The sequence below is a fragment of the Chrysochloris asiatica genome, unplaced genomic scaffold (genome assembly GCF_000296735.1).
Source record: "Chrysochloris asiatica unplaced genomic scaffold, ChrAsi1.0 scaffold00002, whole genome shotgun sequence".
NCBI lineage: Eukaryota > Metazoa > Chordata > Mammalia > Afrosoricida > Chrysochloridae > Chrysochloris > Chrysochloris asiatica.
Window position 1 is genome coordinate 20,218,685 of NW_006408520.1, and position 19,608 is coordinate 20,238,292.

Sequence of the window (19,608 nt, forward strand, 5' to 3'; positions counted from 1 at the left end):
CAAAGACACGTGGCACGTTTAAGGGCCTGGCGCCGCAATGATTGCCTAGCTTCTGAAAACTTTAACAGGCAATAAAACCTATGATGGTTGATGAACGATTTACATTATTTTTTAATTCCATTTTTCCATGAGCTTCTGAAGCCCCCCTTATTATATACATTTTATTGTTGTTAAATGCTGTCATGGTTCCAACTCCTAGTGACACTGTGTAATATTTCCAAGGAGCAGCTAGTGGGTTTGAATTGTTGACCTTATGGTTAGCAGTCCAGTGCGGGTCCTATATATAGGTGGTGGTGGTGGTTATTTGCCATGGAGTCATGTCCAACTCTTAGCGACCCTGCGTAGGGTTTCCGAGGCTGTAAATCTTTATGGGAACAGAAAGCTTCATCTTTTTCCTGCGGAACCACTGGTAGTTTCACACTACTGACCTTGAGATAAGCAGCCCTATTTGTAACCACTACGCCACCAGAGTTCCTTATATATAGGTAAGTATCCAAATTTTCAGTATTACTAGATAATACCAAACTGTTTTCCAAAGTGTTTATACCAGTTTATAGTATCACAAGCATTCTTCCTGGTCAGTTAATCCTTTCAGTTTACCGTCAGGTAATTCTTAGTAACTCATATAGGTTGAAATGTCTTTTCTAACTCTTTGGTTCTTTCAAATAAGAAACTCTTGAGTAAATCTGAAGCTAAAAGGTCATTTTAATAATATAAAAACTTTAAAAAATATATTTGATATCAGTTCTATTCCCTATCTCATTCCCATCTGCACGATTACCTGAACTATTGTACTAATCTCCCACTAAGTTTCCTTTTACCAATCTCAGTTCTTCCACAGAGCTTCCAGAATTATTGTCCTAAAACATAAGAAATAGATAATACTTTTTATGTCTTTCCAACCTTTTACCTAATGTATCTGGTAGCGTAGTGGTTATGAGTTGGGCTGCCAACCTCAAGGTCAGCAGTTCAAAATTACCAATGGTTTAAAGAAAGATGAGGCTTTCTACTCCCGTAAATATTTACAGCCTCAGAAACCCTGTACAGGGTCGCTATGAGTCAGAACCGCGGCACATAACAACAACACAGAAATTTATAAGATACTTATCTTTGCACTATGACCCAAACCTGTACTTTTAGCATAATATCTTGATATTTATTACCTCTTTATCTTACGCACACACACACATACACACATTGTCTCTCTGCTCCAGACCTTCTCAATTATTCTGTTCCTGCAGTCTTTCAAAATTCTGTACCTTTTGATAAGCTGCTGTGTCTTCCAAAAATGCTGTCATTTTCTAGACCACTGATCGTTTGCTTTTTATTTTATTTAGAACTTAGAAATGTTCATTTGCTAACTTCCTATGAATACATGTAGTAAATGCCTGAATGGTTCAGTTCTTTCTGCTCCACAAAGATTTAAAAGCCTTGGAAACCCTATAAAGGGTCGCTATGAGTCAGAACCATGACACTAACAACAAGATCCATAGATAGTTCTTTTGTTAAAATCTGACATTTCTATTTCAATTATAAGAATAATACATTCAGATTATTCTTATAATGGAAATATCTTAGATCATTTTCAAGTTCCACTAGGGGGAGAACTCAACATAGTAAAAGATGTTGTATTTAAAATCTTCTCAGACTCTCTTCCAGTTACTGTTAATCCTAATCTCTGTAACATCGTGCTACTTTGTTTTTCTTTAAAGCAGTAATTGCTTCTTGCTATAAATTATGTGCATTTTTATTTTTATTGTTCACATTCTCCACCAGACTATAAATTCCATGAGAGAAGGATTTGTATCTGTTTTATTCATTGCTGTATTCCCCAGTGTTGAATACATAATGCCTTATATATAATTATTATTCAGTAAATAATTTATTTGATTAAATTAATATAATTCATTTGCTCTTGTGGTTTGTATACCAATGGATTTTCATTGTGTATGTTTTAAGTATTCAAGTCTTGGTGTTATAAATGTTTGTTTCCATTATCTTATCTTTCTCCACCTTAATTTCCTGCTTGCTTTATTTCTGGTGTAGCGCTATGGGCTAATGCTTCAGACTGCAAAGTCGTTTGAACTGCAAGGTTGGTGGTTCAAGCTGCTCCTTGGAAACCCTATACAGGGTCGCTGTGTGTCAGAATCGACTTGATGGTACTTTAACAACAACAAGAAGTTAATGTCTAGTGAAGTTTCAATGGAATTAAACATATGGTAGATTTAGAAAACTTGTTTTGCCCTAACTTATTAACTATCTCCCAGATCTTTTTTGCTTCTGAGTGAATAACTATCTTCTGGATAATTGAGATTACTGAAAGTTGATTTTTTTTTAATCGAGAGATTATTACTATATTTTTACATGCATCAGTATGCATATATTATTTTATCACTAGGGCACTGCTGATTAGGAAGGACGAAATATATTCAGCTTCTGCCTGAGTGTAATTTTTATCACACAGGAAAAGTGGCTGAGCCTTGGTCCCTTTGAAATTTTGAATGAATTTGAACCTCTGAAAATGTTTGTGCATTTATTGTTGGTGTTAATGGTTCTAATTATTATGTAATTGTTGTCTTTGGAAAAGAGGAATTTTTTTTCTTCTCCTTGTTAACTTACATGTATACTTTACAAGCTAATTTACTGGTTTAATGGCTCAGGTAAATGGAATTTTTTAAAGTAGTCTACAAAAGTAAATATGATGTGCCCTCACCAGAATCAAGAGCTTCAGTTAATTTAATGATTATTATTAACAGGAGGATTTTTGAATCCTACATGACTTCATGGACAGAGTTTTTTTGTCTTTCTGTTTTCTTCTAGGTGCTAAGGATTCTATACTGGCTAAGAATATGGATATTCCTAGTCAAATAAACCACTTATTATCTGCTTTGTCTTTTGCAAGTTGCTTAGTATGTATACTGCGTTACTCATTCAAAATTTATGTCCTAAAAAGTACTTGCCTTATAGTTGTTAGAATTTAATGGGATAGAACATGAAAGGTATTATTCTCTACCTAGACTCCAGAAAAACAGCTCATAGATGGCCATATGAAAAAAATATTGTAGGAACTTCCAAAAATTACAACAAAAACTGAAACCTACGAAAAGTATTTAGATTCCTTATAGGTAGTTGTTACTAACCCCAGATAATGAATTTTCCCCTTTCCAAAAACTATATATTGGTTCCAGTTATTAACTGTTTTGTTCTAAAATAAAGGGGGACTTTAAAAAGTTCTTGGAAACATTGCATGAACTGTTTGAAGCCCTCTTGTTTACACTTGAGTACCACCACCCATCCATCTGTCAGTTTGTCACATTGTGGTACATTGTGTGTTGCCATGGGCAGCTCAAAAATACTGGAAGCTTATGTCCCCAGTATTTCAAATAACAGCAGGTCTCACCCACAGTGGATAATCTCAGCAGAGCTTTCAGACTAAGACATGCTAGGAAGAAATGCCTGGCCATCTGCTTCCAAATATTGTTGTTGTTGTCAGGCACCATCGATTCTCTTCTGACTCATAGTGGCCTTGTATACAACAGAACTAAACATTGCCCATTCCTGAGCCATCCTCACAGTTGTTGTTATGTTTTAGCCCATTGTTGCTGCCACTTTTTCAATCCATCTCATTCTAAAAATTAGCCATTGAAACCTCTATAGATCACAACACAACATGATCTGATGTAACTGGAAGATGAACTCCCTAGGTTAGAAGGCACTCAAAATACACAGTGGCCACCACAATGGACTAGAAAACATGAGTGATCATGAAGATGGTGCAGGACTGGGCAGCATTTCATTATATTGTACATAAGGCCCCCATGAGGTAGAGCTCACACAACAGCAACTAACAGCAGCACTTGAGTAAGTATATTCTGTCGACTGTGAACCCCTTTTTTATTAAGTCTTCAGTTTTGATATATTTACCATGTTTGGGAATATAAATCTTATTACTTATAACTGTAACTCTTCAAGGATAGTAATAATGAAAGCAATAATAGCTAACATTACTGAACTACGTACCAGGAGACCTGATGTGGTGCTGTAGGATAAGCACTGGACTACAACTACATGACTGGTGGTTCAAAACTACCAGCTATTCATTGGAGATCCTATACAGTGTTGCTATGACTTGGAACCGACTCGACAGCACTTCACAAGTACATGCCAGTTAGCATGCTAAGCCATTTTAATATATTCCCTTATTTAATCTTCATAACAACCATATGGTGTAGATATTGCTAATGTCCCCATTTTAAATTAGTTAAGGAACTGAGACATAGAGAAAATTTTAAAATGAGGTTTTATTATTTGTATGTGAATTCACTGTATAAATTCTTTCCAGGATTAAAAACATGCTAATAAACTTTTTTTTTCTTCTTTTTTTGTTAGTATTATAAAGTACTGTTCTGGTCATTTTGCAATTTTAAAAAAATATAGATTGGCTGCCTGCCATAACTGTTTACTATACAACTAATCTTAGCACTAGGTTTCCTGGTAGTGTCGTGGTTAAAGTGTTTGACTGCTAACTAGAACTGTCAGCAGTTCATAGCCACCAGCCGCTCCACAGAAGAAAGATGTGGCAGTCTACCTCCCAAGAGATTTTAGCCTTTGAACCCTTCTGAGGTAGTTTCTCCTCTGTCCTGTAGGGATGCTATGCATCTAAATCAACTCAGCAGCAACAGGTTTAGTTGATGAATGAAAGTTACAGTTCCTTGTTCATCACTTAAAACTAAGCAGCTTTCCAATTAAACCTAGATTTGAAGCCAGTGAATCATGCAGATTTAGAGGGAGAATTCTTTGCTAAGCAAGTAGTAAAGAAAAAGGGCCTTAAGGCAAAGAGTATGTCTGAGTAATCTCTATATTAGAAAGAGGAGAATTAGAGCAGGTTCAAGAGGTAAATAGGACAGATTAGATAGGACCTAGGAACTTTGGCCTTTACTCTGAGCGAGATGTGAAGTCATTGGAAGGATTTGAGTGTGAAGGAGGGAGGATAGAGACATTTAAACTTCTATTGAAAAGACTTAATTGAACTTGATTAAGAAAAATATAAGAATTCATAGCATTTACATTTGGGTGGGGTGGTTAAAAATTAAGCGTCCTCCCTGTCTTAGTGGAATTTTCCACTTTTCTTCTGTTGATCTAAGTGTTATTTCTTCTTTGCAGACATTTTTTTTACATTAATACTAAGTAGAACTGTCTCTACTTTCCTGCTCATAGAACAAAACAGAGTTACAGTTTTTGTTCAAATAGTTGAGGACAGTAGGTGGGTTTGAACCTAAGCCTTCTGATACTTCTTGGATTTGAGTTTGAATTTTGGTTGTTTGGAAGGTAAATACATTGATTTGGTATACCAGATTAAAAGCTTCTGTAGGCTGAATATATCATATAGAACTAATGTCATTTTGTGATACATAAAAAGTTTTAAAACAGTATAGTGTTCTACCCAAATCCAACCGTTTGTTCTTTTCCTGGTACTTGGTAACATTTACCAACTTTGGTTAGTTGCCCAACAGATAACCTCTAGGGATGCCTCAGATGGGCAATACCCCAACCACTCTTGGCTTTAAAACCACCCACTCAAAATTCTGTTCTGACATAGAATGAGAGAACTAGGTTTAAATCAGTGTGCTCAGATCAGTATGCAGTTTTGACAGAGTTGGAGAGGAAATGATAAAATCTTTATCATTTAACTAAAGTATTATATTCTTAAATTGTGTTAAGCAAATAATGGAGTTTGTCATAAAACTCTGTGATCAATTAGTACTTTTCCATTTCTAATTTGTTAGTAGTTTCACAATAGGTAGAAACTTGTATGCCAACTCTTAATTAACAGAGTTTTGAGGGGAAGATATTTTTACCCCCATCATCACTGTTTAAGGAGATGGGAAAACAAATCACCAATTTTATATGGAAGTAAAGGCAATTTAGATGAGGAAACCAATACTAATGAAAATCAAAATAGGAGGCTTCACACTTCCTAATCTCAAAACTTACTACATAGCTATAGGAGAATATTGAAAGTGCCATGGGCTGCCAAAAGAACCAATAGATCCGTTTTGGAAGAAGTGCAGCCAGAATGCTCCCTGGAGGCCAAGATGGCCAAACTTCGTCGCTCATACTTCAGACGTATTGTCAGGAGGGACCAGTCGCTGGAGAAGGATATCATGTTTGGTAAGGTGGAGGGGCAGAGAAAAAGAGGAAGACCCCCAGTGACGTGGATTGGCCAAGTGGCAGCATCGATGGACTCAAGCGTGGCAACAGTAGTGAGGTAGACCTAGGATTGGGCAGTGTTTCATTCTGCTGTGCATAAAGTTGCTGTGGGTCAGTACTGACTCGATGGCACCTAACAACATAGTAGTCAAAACAGTCTGGTACTAGTGCAATAACAGACACATAGGCCAATGGGACAGAATTTAGAATCCAACAGTAAATCCATACATATACATGTCAAAGTTGATCTTTGACAAAGGGTCAAAACTTATTGAATGAGGAAGAACTAGTCTCTTTAACAAATGGTACTGCCAAAACTGGATTATCTATAATGAAACAGGACCCCTATCTCATACCATATGCAAAAACAAACTCAAGATGGATCAAAAACCTAAATGTAAAACCTAAAAGTGTAAAGACTGTCATAGAAAAAATAGGTGCAAACTTTGGGGCTGTAATACAAGGCATAATTTCACAATCAATTAAAAACACAGAAGCAGCAAAAGATACACTAGATGATTGTTGTTGTTAAGTCCTGCAAGTCAGTTCTGATTCAGTGACTCTGTGTAGGTTGTCGGAGAGCAGCTGGTGGGTTTGAGTTGCTTACCAGTGGTTAGCAATCCAGTGTTTATCCTACAACACCACACCAAGACTCTACTAGATGATTGTTGTTGGGTGCCATCAAGTCGATTCCGACTCATAGCAACCCTGTACAGGGTTTCTGAGGAGCGGCTGGTAAATTTAAATTGCCAGCCTTATAGTTTAAACCTACCTTATGGTTCAGCACATTTTCCTGCAGCACCTTCTAAAAATTAGACACTTAGGCACATCCAAAGATTTCACCAAATGAGTAAAAAGAGAACCCATACACTGAGGAAAAACAGTTTGGCAATGATGTATAGGACAAGGAACTAATCTCTAAATTATATAGAAAATAATCAGCATTGCATTGTGGTCTTCCATAATTCTACCAAGCAATCTCTAGCATCGTTTCTATCATCAAGGCCATATTTTCCAACTACTGATCCTTCCTCTTTGTTTCCAACCTTTGCATTCCAATGTCCAGTAATTATCAATACATCTTGATTGCATGTTTGATCAATTTCAGACTGAAGCAATTAGTAGAATTCTTCAATTTCGTCATCACTAACATTAGTGGTTGGTGCATAAATTTGAATAATAGTGGTTTTAACTGGTCTTCCTTGCAGGCGTATGAATATTATCCTATAAAGACAGCATTATACTTCAAGATAGATCTTGAGATGTTCTTTGTGCTAATGAATACCACACTATTCCTCTTCAAATTGTCCTTCCAAGCATAGTAAATCATGTGATTTGTCAGATTCAAAATAGGCAATACTAGTTCATTTCAGCTCAGTATTACCTAGGATATTGATGTTTATGCATTCCATTTCATTTTTGACAACTTCCAATTTTCTTTGACCCATACTTGGTATTTTCCATATGCTGATTCTTAATGGATGTTTACATCTATCTCTCCTCATTTTGATTTGTGCCCCATCAGCATAAGAAGGTCCTGAAAGCTTTACTCCATTCACATCACATGGTGAACTCTACTTTGAGGCAGTTCTTCCCCAGTAATTTTTTGAGTGCCTTCAAACTTGAAGTGTCATTTTCTAGCACTGTATCTGACAGTATTCTGGTGCTCTTCATGTGTCAGTATTCAATATCTTTTGGTATCTGACCATTGTATCACTGCTATTCATAAGATTTTCAGTGACTAGATTTTTGGATGTAATCTGTCTCTTTTTCTTGCTAGTCTGTCATGGTCTGGAAGCTCTGTTGAAACCTGTCCACCGGGGGTGACCCTACTGATATTCAAAATACCCATGGCATAACTTCTATAATCACAACAACACGCAAGCCACCACAGTACAATAAAATAGCAAACGAGTAGTGGTTTAAGCCTACAGCACCCAATATTCCCAGGTGGTCTCCCATCCAAGTACTAACTAGGCCTGCCCCTGCTTAGCTACCAAGATCAGATGAGATTGGGTACATTCAGGGTGATAATGACCGTAGTTGGAAATAGAAATTCCATATGATCCAGCAATTCCATGAGTAGGTATATGCCCTAGAGAAATAAGATAGATATATGCACACCTTGTGTGTCACTGTAGGATAAGCACTAGACTGCTAATCACAAGATCACAGTTCAAACCCACCATCAGCTTCTATAGGAGTGCTGGTCACTGGAGCACCATTCACAATAGCAAAAAGATTTCCATTCTAAACGCCTGTCAATTGGAAGTATGGATAAACAAACTATGGTACATGTACCATGGAATACACAACATTAAAAAATAACTATGAATCTTCGAAACACACATAACATGGATGAACCTGGAAGCTGTTATGCTGGGTGAAATTTGGCAGTCAGAAAAGAACCAATATTGTATGAAACCACTATTATGAAAAGGTTTTCACATAAAAACAAACATTCCTTGAAAGTTACCAAGAATGGGAGGCTAAATCACTACTTGAGGGCAAACAGATATTAACTTTGGTGAAGGGGAAACCAACGTATAATAAGAATAAGGTCAGCAGAAAAGTGATAAAGGCAAAGACACTGAGAGGAGTATAGGAGTTTAAAGGCATCAGTGATAAATGCTACTCACAATCTTGCAATCTGAGTGCATACATAGATAGGCACACAAGCTGAATAGGTGAGAAGGAAAATGAGACTATACCTGTGATTATATACGTTTGACAGAGGAAATTTCTACATATATATTTACCTAGGCTCCAAATGAGTCCTGGTGTGGTGCTATAGGATAAGCACTAGACTACTAACCACAGTTGCTATGATTCAAAACTGACTTGACAGCACACAACAACAATATGCTGCAAGTATACCCATGAATATTACAGAGTATGTGAAGTCACAAAAACTAAACACCTTGAGGGAATGAGTCACTGGGCCTGGGCTCAGGACCATAGTCTTAGGAAACAACACGATTAATTGCCATGACATAGTCTGCAAATATAATGTTCTCAATCCTAGTTTTGTGAATAGTGAGTGGAGTTTTAAAGCTTTGAACTGCTATCTAAGATGCAAGTATTGGTGAGTTGAAACAAAAACAAAAAAGGAAGATCCTCAAAGAGATGGATTGACACAGGGGTTACAACAGTGGACTCAAACATAATGATTGTGAGGGTGGTGCAGGACGGGGAAGTGTTTTGTTCTGTTGTACATAGGGTCTCTATAGGTCAGAATTGATTTGATGGCATCTAACAACAATATAAGAAACACCAAGGGCCCTGTGTTTGGCTGGTAAACCAAAGCTTACCTTGTGGCTCCACAGAAAAGAAGGTCTGACGCTCTACTTCTGTAAAGACTGCAACCAAGAAAACCTGTTAGGCAGCTCTATTCTCTAATGCATGAGGCTGCTATAGTTAGAATTGACTTGATGTCACAGACAACAACAATAAGAAATATCATATGAGGGGACTTGATAAAGTTCATAGAAAAATTACATTTTCACACAAAGTTTTTGACATCCCATTGTATGTATATGTGTGGGTATGTGTAGTTCTCTTCCTGTGAAATGGATCCTGCAGGGTAATGTCCAGGACCGCAAGGTTGCATTGAACTGCATGGTCACTGGTTCAAGCTCACCAGTCGCTCCCAGAAACCCTATACAGGCTCACTATGATTCAGAACCAATTCAAAACCACTTAACAACTATTGTCAAAAAAGTCTGATTACTTGTCTTCCTTATATACTTGTTAGATGACCTCTAAATTCAGGTGGAATATATTCAAAGTCATATATGGACTCTCGTGGACTTGTTTTCATTTTTTTCCACTTCAGTTTGAATTTACATATGAGTAATTGATGGCCTGTTCCACAGTCTGCCCCTGGCCTTGTTTTGACTGATGATAGGAGCTTTTCCATCTTCTCTTACTGCAGATGTAGTCAATTTGATTTTTGTATATTCCATCTGGTGAGGTCCACCTATTCAGCTTGTGTACCTATCTATGTATGCACTCAGAGATGACTGTTATTGCAAGATTGTGAGTAGCATTTATCACTGATGTCTTTAAACTCCTATACTCCTCTCAGTGTCTTTGCCTTTATCATTTTTCTGCTGACCTTATTCTTATTATACGTTGGTTTCCCCTTCACCAAAGTTAATATCTGTTTGCCCTCAAGTAGTGATTTAGCCTCCCATTCTTGGTAACTTTCAAAGAATGTTTTTTTGTGTGTGAAAACCTTTTCATAATAGTGGTTTTTAGGGCAAAGTACAAATCAAAAATAATAACTTTCTAAAGAAAAGTTTAGTGGTTGCTATATGTTTCAGTAATGTTACTACATTTCAGTAATGTATAAGTCATCTCTTATGCTGTTATTTGAAATGAACAAATCATTGATTCTGCATAATTCTATTATGCATTCTCCAGCGTCATTTCTGTCACCAAGGCAGTATTTTCACCAAGAGGCAGTTGTTCGAACAGAACATGGGAACACTGAATGGTTTAAAATTAAGAAAGGTGTGCGACAAGGTTGTATTCTTTCACCATACTTGTTCAACCTGTATGCTGAGCAAATAATCTGAGAAGCTGGGTTATATGAAGAAAAACGTGGCATCAGTATTGGAGGAAGACTCATTTAACAACCTGTGATATGCAGATGATACAACCTTGCTTACTGAAAGTGAAGAGGACTTAAAAACATTTACTGATGAAGATCAAAGAGCACAACCTTCGGTATGGATTACATCTCAATATAAAGAAAACAAAAGTCCTCACCACTGGACCAATAAACAACATTCTTATCAATGGAGAAAAGATTGAAATTGTCAAGAACTTCACTCTTTTTGGATCAACTGTCAACACTCACGGAAGCAGCAGTCAAGAAATCAAATGACATATTGCAATAGGCAAATCTACTGCACAAGACCTATTTAAAGTGTTGAAGAGCAAAGATGTCAACTTGAAGACTAAGGTGCGCCTGACCCAAGCCATGCTATTTTTGATAACCTCATATGCATGCAAAAGCTGGACAGTGAATAAGGAAGACCGTAGAAGAATTGATGCTTTTGATTCATGGTGTTGGAGGAGAATATTGAAAGTGCCATGGGCTGCCAGAAGAACCAATAGATCCGTTTTGGAAGAAGTGCAGCCAGAGTGCTCCTTGGAGGCCAGGCCGGCCAGGTTTCATCTCTCATACTTCAGACATGTTGTCAGGAGGGACCAGTCGCTGGAGAAAGATATCGTGTTTGGTAAGGTGGAGGGTCAGAGAAAAAGAGGGAGACCCCCGCCCCAACAAGATGAATTGGCCAAGTAGCAGCATTGATGAACTCAAGTGTGGCAACAGTAGTGAGGTTGGCCCAGGATCGGGCAGTGTTTCGTTCTGCTGTGTATAGGGTCGCTATGAGTTGTTACTGACTTGATGGCACCTAACAATAACAACAACACTTGTCAGAGGATGTTACTTTCTTAAACGTACTTGTACACATACTTTTATCTTTCCTAGTTTCTTAAATATAAAGGATATTCAGTCTTTGTGCTCATGACTTTGTTACTGTTTTTGCTATGTGCCGTTGAGCCGCTGCCAACTCATAGCAACCTTATGCACAACAGAATGAAACACTGACCAGTCCTGTTCCATTCTCACAATCATTGTTAAGCTTGAGACTGTTGCCGCTGCCACCTTGTCAATCCATCTTGTTGGGGATCTTCCCCGTTTTTGTGGACCCTCCACTTTCTCTCCAATACATCATTTGACTGGTCCCTCCTGATACTATCTCTGAAGTGTTATGAGATGAACTCTTACCATCCTGGCTTCCAAGAATCGTTCTGACAAGACTTCTTCCAACACAAATTTATGTGTTCTAGAAGTCCATGGTATTTTAATATTCTTCTCTAACACCAGAATGCAAGGCCATCATTTCTTCTATGAAAATATTGTGACTTTAGTCTTCATTGTGTAAATTTGAATAATAGTGGTGTTAACTGGTCTTCCTTGTAGTTGTATGGATATTATCCTATCACTGGCAGCATTACACTTCAAGACAGATCTTGAAATGTCCTTTATGATGATGAATGTGAGGCGAGTTCTTTTTAATTTGTCATTCCCAGCACAGTAAACCATATTATTGTAAAATTCAGAATGGCCAATATCAGTTCATTTCAGCTCACTATTGCCTGAAAGATATCGATATTTATGCATTCCATTTCATTTTTGACAGCTTTGAACTTTACTAGATTCATACTTCATACATTCTGTGTTCTAATTACTAATGGATGGCTACAGCGTTTTCTCTTCATTTTGAGTTATGCTCCATCAGGAAACAAAGGTCCTAAAAGCTTTAATCCATTTGTGTCATCACAGTCAACTCTACTTTGAGAAAGTAGCTCTTCCCCAGTCGTATTTTGAGTGACTTTCAATCTGAGGGGCTCATCTTCCAACACTGTATCTGATGATATTCTGGTGCTCTACATCGTGTTTCAATATATGAATATTCTAGTGCTATTTGACAGTATTACACTGCTATTCATAAGGTTTTCAGTGGCTGTCTTCCTCTGGAAGCTCAGCTGAAACCTGTCCACCATGAGTGTCCCTTGCAGGTATTTTAAATACTGGTAGCATAGCTTGCAGCATCACAGCAACACACAAGCCACCACAGATGACAAGCTGACAGACTAAATTACAGGAAATATTTTTTAAACTTCATCAGCAGTACCTGATATGAATATGGTTTGTTTTTAAATGTTTCAAATGAGTCACCTTGAAGTCACTTACCACATTTACTATTCTGATTAAGTTTTTTAGGGCATAGTACAAATCAGTAATAACTTTCTAAAGAAAAGTTTAGTGGTTGCTATATGTTTCAGTAATGTTATGTTGATTCATTAGGATGCTTACTTACCCTGTTAGGGATTTACTCAAATGATCTAGTTCTCTTCTGCTAGAGTTTCAATTACTGCTAAACTTTGTTTTACACATTTTGCTTTAATATATGAACTGTAAAATAACAAAATACCACTTAAAATTGTACCCATGATGCAATTTAACTAAGGTTGCCTGCGTGACTGTTGAACATAGTTTCATAATATAATTGTGAAGAAAAGTGTTATTTAACCTTTAAAACAGTCAAAAGATTCCATTTTCTTAGTTGTCTGTGAAATGTGCTGACTTTTACAACAGAAAGCTTGGATATTTCTTTGTATAGCATAATCTGTATTTGTGTTGTCATATGTGGGTGCAATATAAACTATTTTTTAAATGTAAGTTTTATACTTGCATTTGCGACAAAGCAACCTGCATTGTGTCATGACCCTTCTAATACCACAAAACTTCTGTAATACTACTCTCAGAGAAAAACCCACATCCTATGTATAACCTTAGATTTATTTTGAAATCTCTATGAAGAGAGCATAGAGAGATTACTAATTGTTTCTGTTATTTCCTTTAAGGGTATGATGTCTTTTTGTAAGGCATGTTTTTAATTCTAATTTTCAGGCTTAAAATGTTAAAGAATATTAAGTGGTGATTTCTTATTCCAATAGTTAACCTTGTAAAAATTGAAGAACTAATTCTAAGTTCCAGCTATAATTGAGTGGTGTGTACTTTTAGAACTTTCAAAAAGGAAAACTCAGTGGTACTTCCAGCAACCATTATATCTCATCTAATACCACTGGCCAGAATGACAGTGGTAAGCAATTACAAATTAAAATTGGTTTCAAAAAACATTTTTTAGGTTAATATTATAGAATTTTGTGGGGATGGGAAGGGACTGACACTCATATATTGTTGCTAGAAATATAAACTGGCATAGCCTTTTCAGAGACCATTTGAGAATACAATCTTTGATTCACACTTCCACCTGTGGGCATCTCTTCTTTAGAAATGCTCCAACATGTGCAGAAAGATTTTGCTTTATTTTGTGAAATATATCAGACATACACAAGAGAGTATATAAAGCACATATAATGCTGTTTAATTAGGAAACAGACAACTATGTATCGGCCCAGGTCAAGAATAAATCAAGGCCCACATCCTAATTCTAGCATTGCTTTTAACATTAAAATGAAAGAGTAATTATCAATCAATAGTAGTCCTGGTGTGGCTCTGCTGGTTAATGTGCTGGACTGCAAGTTGCTTTGAACCGCAAGGTTGGCAGTTCAAACTCACCAGCTTGCGCCTCGGAAACTCTATACAGAGTTGCGATGAGTCGGAACCAACTGAGCAGCACTTAACAACAACAACCCATCAATAGGAGATTTGTTATAGCTGTGGTATACTCCATAACATTGGTAGTTCAAACTCACCAGCAGCTCCTTGGAAACCCTACAAAGGGTCCCTATGAGTCGGAACCAACTCAGCAGCCGTTAACAACAACAACAACAGCACCCATACTCTGAAGTACTTGGTATCTTTCAGAAAGTGTAAAGGAAAGTGTGCACGATGTATTTAAGTGATTTCTTAAAAAATTGCAGACCAATAACAAACCCACTGCTGTTGAATCATTCCGATTCATAACAACCATATAGGACAAAGTAGAACTGCCTCATATGGTTTCTAAGACTGTAAATCCTTAGGGAAGCACACTGCCACATCTTTCTCCCACAGAATGGCTGGTGGGTTCAAATCTCCGACCTTTTGATTAGAAGCCAAACACTTAACCACTGTGCCACCATAATTACATCTGTGTGTGCAAAAAAAACCCCAATAAGTGTCTGTTATTTGTAGACACACATATGAATATATGTATATGAATATTTAAATGCATTGACAACTAAGCCCCTTCAAAACAGTTGACAGTATACTCTCCGGACTTCATACAGAAGAGTAAGAGGTAGGAGTTCACTTTTTAACTTTATATGAGTTTGCATGTTCTTCTTGTTGTTAGGGGCCATCGAGTCAGTACTGACTCATAGCAACTGTATGTACAACAGAACCAAACACTGCCTGGTCCTCCGCCAGTCTCACAATCGTTGCTACATTTGTGTCCATCGCTGCTGCCACTGTGTCAGTCTATCTCATTAGGGGTCTTTCTCTTTTTCTCCAACCTTCCATTTCACCAAACATGATTTCCTTCTCCAGGGACTAGTCCTTCCTGACAATATGTCTGAAGTATGAGAGATGAAGTCTGGCCATCCTGGCTTCCAAGGAGCATTCTGGCTCCACTTCTTCTAATACAGAATTGTTTGTTCTTCTGGCTGTCCATGGTACTTTTAATATTCTGCTCCAACACCATAACTTAAATGCATCGTCTGCAGTCTTCCTTCCTCACTGTCCAGTTTTCACATGCTCATGAGGTTATTGAAAATACCATGGCTTGGGTCAGGTGCACCTTAGTCCTCAAACTGACATCTTTGCTCTTGAACATTTTAAAGAGGTCTTGTGCAGCACGTTTGCCTAATGCACGGCATCGTTTGATTTCTTGACTGTTGGTTGCTTCCTTGAATGTTGTTGGTTGATCTGAGCAAAATGAAGTCTTTAACAACAACTTCAACCTTTTTCCATTTATATGGGTATTATTTATTGGTCCAGTGGTGAGAATTTCTGTTTTATTTACATTGAGGTGCAACCCATACCAAAGGCTGTGGTCTTTGATCTTCATCAGTAAGTATTTTAAGTCTTCTTCACTTTCAGCAAGCAAGATTGTATCATCTGCGTATTGCAGGTTGTTAATGAGCCTTCCTTCTGATGTCACATTTTTCTTCATATACTACAGCTTCTCAGATTATTTGCTCAGCATACAGATTGAATACGCATGGTGAAAGAATATAATGCTTTCACACACCTTTCGTCATTTTAAACCATTCAGTGTTCCCTTGTTCTGTTCAAACAGCTGCCTCTTGGTCTATGTACAGGTTCCTCAAGAGCACAATTAATTATTCCAGAATACTCATTTACATGATTATTATGTAATTTTTAACAAGGGTGCCACAGTACTTCTCTGGCCTTAAAATTGCTGAGTGATCTGATGCCTGTCTATTCCAACTACATTTTGTATCATGTGCTATACTCTGGCAACACCAACATTTTTGTTTCTTGAACCAAAAGCTCTTTCATTGGTCTGTGAAGTCTTTGCTCTTGTACTCTTCTACGTTTATAATACTGTGAAAGAGACTAGAAATTGAACATCTAGTAAAATCCCTGGAGCAGCACATTGAATCCTGAAAGTAGTCTCCAAGTTCTCCAAGTTGTAGGATATGTCCCTCAGTTAGGTAATACAAGATACTTGAGATTTCAGAAGAGTAAGCAGAACCCATGTTTAGTCCAGTGCTTCCTATTTATGTACTGTTCACTCAGACTCTAGAAAAGTGGGAAAGAAAAAAAAACTTGGAAGGTTAAGGAAATAGATCTCAAATATGGTGGAAAGAGACCTAGTAAGTCATATATATGTATGTGCATGTGTGTGTGTGTAGTTCTGGTGTGTGTTGTAAGATAAGCAGTAGACTCCGGGTGGGTTTGAACCACAGGTCAGCAGTTCAAACTCACTAGCCAGTTCTCAGAAACCCTATAAAAGGTCTCAATGAGTTGGACCCTACTCAACGGCTGGTGGGCTCAAACCACTAACCTTGTGGTTTGTGGACCAGTGTTTATCTTACTGAGCCACCATGCTCCTATGTATATAATCATATTTATAAAAGCCATTTGGTTATCTAATGCTAAGGGAGCTTTTAACGAGAAACTTTGCCAACTAAAGACTGTACTCCTTACCTTGGCTTGCAACCACACTCTAGAAAGTCCAGGAAACGATATATAAATAGCATAAATTAAGTAGCACCATTTTAATAAAACTGTTCTAGCTCATATTTTGATGTGGTCTGTCTCAAGAGTATGATTTATATTGAAGTGTAAATGATAAAAAAAACATGAGAGTAAGAATGAGATCTGGTCCCTACTCTGGCTTTTCCTGACTAGTCTTGCCCTTGGTAAGTCAGTACCCTACTGAGTCCATTTTGATTGTATAGTGCTGTTGGGGCCAGACTGTGCTTAGTTTATGCCTTATGTGAAGGTCATGCATGTAAGTTAGTAAGTCTGGTGAGTGTCCTGCTAAAAGAAAGATGTGTGCATAAGAATCCAAAGTATGGAAGTTATCATTTTAGAACATAATAGTAAGTTGTGAGAAGAGGATCACTAAAGAAATAACAGTGGTGGGTTGTAGAATAACAAAAAGATAAAATGTTTCCAGAGATCCAGAGAGGATTTAGTGTTTTGTTTTAAAACTAATTCCTCAAAAGTGTTAGTATCTGTGGTACAGCAAATTACTTAATAATGGCCCTTTAAGCTACAGACTTTGTAACTTCCACCAAATGATTGGGTGGGGCTATGCAAATGAGTTACTTATGACCCACCAAGGGGATTGGATATCTTGCTAAAATGTAAAGGTGCATGACACTCTTGTCAGCATTGTATAGGATTTCTGAAGAGCAGCTGGTGGTTTTCAACTGCCAATCTTGTAGTTAGTTGTCCAGTGCTTATCCTACAGTGCCACACCAGGACTCTTGTGGAGGTGGGATACTGCAAATAAGGTATATGGAATTCTAACAACGAGATTGGTCAGTTTTCCCATCCTGTTAGGCTTTAAATGAGCCATTCCAGAGGTGGAAAATAGAACCTCACCATCAAGGAAAAGAGCCAAGAGTTGAGCACATCCTTTGAACCTGGAATCCCCATGCTTAGCACTTCTAGGCTGAGGAGACAAGGAAAGCTGTAATACCACAGATGGTGAGAGATGACAAGAAGTAACTGTAATGTAACTAGGAGACCAGTATGAAACAGCATGGTGGGCTTCCCAGCCCACAGAGCAAGAAAGCTAAGTATTTTGGGCAAGAAGCTTGCTGGCAGTGTGGGGTGCTCTGATCCATGCTTGCTGATCTACAGAGTAAGAAAGTGGGGTGCCTTTGGGCATGTATTGGCAGAGCTAAAGAGCTTTTAATACTTGCCTAAGCAAGACAGAGGCAGAGAAGCTAAGACCCAGAGAGTGATGTACCGTATATCTGACCAAAGAACTGTATCCTGAGTTGTTTCTGATCCTAAGTAAACCCCATAATCATAAGCATTGTTTGTGAATTCTGTGTAACAACTGCAACGGATTATCAAACTCAGCACAGATGTAGAGAGTGCCTTGGGAGGGATGGCTGGTTTCAGAGCTAGTAATCCAAGGTTGAAGAGAGGAGGTGTGTCTGAATGCCAGCTCATAGAAATCAGCCTTGGGGGGTTGATGCTGATAAAGATTCTCTTCCCCTACTGTTTGAATTTGGTTAAATGGCACCCCAGCCACACATCTCAAAGGGCTTGTCAGAATCTAGCAGCCTGGCATATCAGTGTTTCCCATAAGAAAATCACATATGCCAACTTGTATTTTTGCCTCATATGGAATAAGTGAGACAAAAACTAGTAAAAACATTCCTTGCTTTAACACTGGTTGGTCACAGCTCACTAAATCACCTACTTGGAGTATAATTTTGTGGTTTTTTTTTTTTTGTTTTTTTTTTTTAATTCTAAAAAATAAAAAATGAAAGAGAATCTTTAATATAGATGATACCACTTGGTGGTGGTGATATGCTATGGAGTAGGTTCTGACTCATAGCGACCCTGTTTAGGGTTTCCAATGCTGTAAATATTTATGGGAGCAGAAAGCCTAATCTTTCTGCCACAGAACAGCTGGTAGTTTCCAACTGCTGACTTTGAGATGAGCAGCCCGAGTTGTAACTACTATTCGATCACATCTAGAGGGAAGCTATTTGTTGTATCTCTCAATGAACATGGACTATGAGGATATTAAAATATGACAATTCCTGCCACCCAAAAAAGGGATCACATTTTCTTCAGCTACAGAATTTTCTTAGCTGTAGGTACGTTGCATCAGTGGGCGAGATGAAGCTATTTGATTCTTTAACAGCAAGGTCTCTCATTCTTAGAGGTTTCCTTGTGTGCATTTACAGTGATGCCAAATATGATAGAGCTCTTCAGGCCTCACAGGATTGAAATATTAAACCTATGAGTTAGTCTCCTAATAAGAGGCCAAAAAAGTCCATAACTGCCAATGTTTATGTTTAAGTAAGTATTTACCAATGTTATATATAAAATGCTGTCTTCTAGTACTGTTCCTGTAAATTTTTTGAGCCTTTAGCTTCAGATATTTAAGTTTCTGTGTCCCTCGTTTCTATATTTACTCCCTTGACCCAACCAATCCTTAAAAATAAATTAGGTTAGTTTTACTCTGCTGCTTTGATTTGAAAATGAAGGAGTAGAAACAGTATTTGGGATTTGGTTGGAATGGAAAACTTCTATTTCTGCATAATGCAAAATACGATTAGATGCTTAACAATAATAAGACTTGGAGTCCTTTCTGGGGTATTGTTGTTATTGTTGTCAGGTGCCATCGAGTCGGAACCAACTCATAGCGACCC

The 19,608-nt window shown here is 37.6% G+C and overlaps 1 protein-coding gene across 1 annotated transcript in view; it reads left to right on the plus strand.

Moving 5' to 3' along the window:
• The window catches only part of EVI5 (ecotropic viral integration site 5), a 293,650-nt gene that overhangs the window by 195,373 nt on the left and 78,669 nt on the right, over nucleotides 1-19,608 (plus strand). The gene's annotated exons all lie outside the window — the stretch shown is intronic.